Source organism: Pantherophis guttatus, chromosome 4, assembly GCF_059756535.1.
Source record: "Pantherophis guttatus breed Tessera chromosome 4, ASM5975653v1, whole genome shotgun sequence".
Classification (NCBI taxonomy): Eukaryota; Metazoa; Chordata; class Lepidosauria; order Squamata; family Colubridae; genus Pantherophis; species Pantherophis guttatus.
Genome location: NC_142066.1, coordinates 74156006 through 74158563, shown reverse-complemented (window position 1 = coordinate 74158563; position 2558 = coordinate 74156006). Strand labels below are relative to the sequence as shown.

General features: G+C 40.5%; 1 long non-coding RNA gene across 1 annotated transcript; it reads left to right on the top strand.

Moving 5' to 3' along the window:
* The first annotated feature begins 408 nt into the window (after positions 1–408).
* LOC148114168 (uncharacterized) lies at positions 409–1613 on the top strand. The gene is made up of 2 exons (XR_015734339.1): positions 409–669; positions 1524–1613. It is a non-coding gene; the product is annotated as an uncharacterized LOC148114168 (long non-coding RNA).
* The last annotated feature ends 945 nt before the right edge of the window (positions 1614–2558 follow it).

Sequence of the window (2558 nt, the reverse complement as noted above, 5' to 3'; positions counted from 1 at the left end):
TTTGATATACTTCAAATACAGTTAAATTATGCTCTATACTGGGGAGTATACTTGGGGAAATAGAAACAATTAACATATAGTATGCTTTGTGGTGGAGGCAGTCTATTTCATAGGTCCAAGGCTTATTTGGTGGGTTATCAATAAAAAATAAAACATTTTCTTTCATATATACAATCTGTAAACACTGATCCCATTCCATTAAGTTGCTTCCATCTAATTTCAATTTTATAAAGTCTGGAGGTATTGTCCCTGAGTGTAGTGAGGTGTTATTCATGTTTAGTAGCTGTCCATGATTTAAGACCTTAGCATACTCACAATAAGGCCTGGGTATGGTAGATGTATGTCTGTATTTACTTATCTCTATGTTGCGCTGACTTGTATTTATGTTTCCTTCTTCTTTCTTTGCAGGCTCGTTCTGGGCATGCTCAGTCCTCATTTTTCTCCAGCAGTCGATGAGGGAGGTTCCTGTGTCTGCAGCTCCTGGGGTGAAGTCCCAGACGGCCTTCTGTTGCTCTGCTTTGTTTCCGGAGGGCCTCTGGTGACTGAAGAATGCCTGGGGTGCTGCTCTGCTCATCGGGGAGTCTTCTCTGAGGTCGTCAGTAAGTGGAGCTTGAGGCGGGCCGCCATTGCCAATGGAGCCGGGTTGTTCAGGGAGCTGCTCTTCAGTAGGTAAGTATGATTGCCAGCTTGTCTTTCTTCGGGTGGCTAGGCCTTTCTTTAGACAGTCTATTTCTTTTTGGCCTTTGGTAGATGGTAGTTTAGAATTTTCTATTTCATTTTCTGGTTGTTTGTTTGGTATTGTTAGTTTAGTCCCGAGTGCTGCAGTTAGCACCTGTATAGCATTGTCTATTTCTACTTCAGTAGGTTGAGCTTTGTTTTGTTTAAATAATTGTTTTTTATTTGTTTTTGGACTCGGGTAATCATCTTCTTGGTAGGTTTTGTTTTTTATTTCGTAGTTTGAGGTTTGGAATTCTTTTAGTAATTGGTCAGGCATTTTAGAGGTATTAGGTGGGTAAGATGGCTGCCATGAAAAAGGCGGGAAGCTGTCGCCATCTTTGATGTCATTTTTGAAGTCAGGGGTTGAATTTCTTACCTTGCAGTTTTCTTGTTTGTTATTTTCGTTATCTGCTGCTGTTCCGTGGTCGTTTATTATGCTGCGGATTTTCACAAGCAGATTTGATTCAGCTGTAGTTGTTTCTATTAATTCTAGTATTTTTCTTTTTACCTCATCTTCTTTGTTTGGTGTTAGCAGTTCATTTTCTTGTAATTGCGTTTGTTTCTTAATATTTTCAAGTGGTGTATATTTGTCAGGAGTTAGTTGAGCTGCCATTCTTTTCGTTATGTATCTGGTGGCAGGTCTTCTTTTGTCGTTATGTGAGTCTTACATCTTTATGTTCGGTTGGGCCTACCAAACCATCCTCTTGCTACCAATTTGTTGCTAGTTTGGTTATCCTGGTTAGGCCCATATATAAGAGACTGTAGGCTTTCTTGTAATAGTAATATTTATTTCTTTTCTTCCTCAGGAACACAATTAGACAGGCACTAATCTGGGAGGAGCAAGAACTTATATACAGAGAAGGCGGGGCTAATGGTAAGTACTAACCAATGGTAAGTGACACAATGACATCACACAATGACATATAAACAAGCACACATATTTACAGATATCAGGTTAGGTATTTTCATCTGTAACATTCTATAAGCTAATTATATGTTTTCAACATTTCAAATATTTCTCAAAATCTAAAACATTTGTCTAGACCTTTATATATCAGAATATGCAGTCCAGATGTACAAATAAATTCCTAGAAACTGGTGCTAATAGTAAGCTGTATGCTCAAAGTCCTTCTGTTTATTTAGATGATGATGATGGTGATGATGGTGATGCTTTCTAGTGTTGTGTATATATCTTTTCAGAACTGAGTCAGAGTACAAAGCACCTGTAAAATGCTGTAAAACAGCAATCTTATTTTATGTGGAAAGAAACACTATGAATTCTTACAACCCTCTCGAAGTTCGGCTTTCCCCACCACCACCACCACTTTCATTCTTCTAAAATGGATAAAATTTGTGCAATATTGAATCCATTTTCTTTCTCATTGGATCAATTCTCTGTCCCTTTCCCCCCACAATATCTACTACACAATTCAGTCAGCCCAGTCCAGGAAATCCTGCAATGTTTTGAACTTTAGACCCAATTTTGCATATCACAGACACTTCCTAGAAGTGGGGCATGTGTACACCAGTGTTGGGTTGCTACCGGTTCACCCCAGATTGGGCAAACCAGTAGCGGCGGCAGTGGGAGGCTCCGCCCACCCGTCTGTACACTTCTGCGCATGCACAGAAGCGTTGCACATGTGCACATATGCAAAAGTGTTGCACACACCTGCGAGCACGCAAGCTCCCATGAGCAAACCAGTAGTGACGGGTTTTGAAACCCACCCCGGCCTACACACAATATAGCTGCTATGTTGGACATGGCCAATAAGCCCCACCACCACCACCAGTTTACCAGAAGGTGAATTGAAGAGGATGTTCAACTCCAGTTCCCAAGTGCC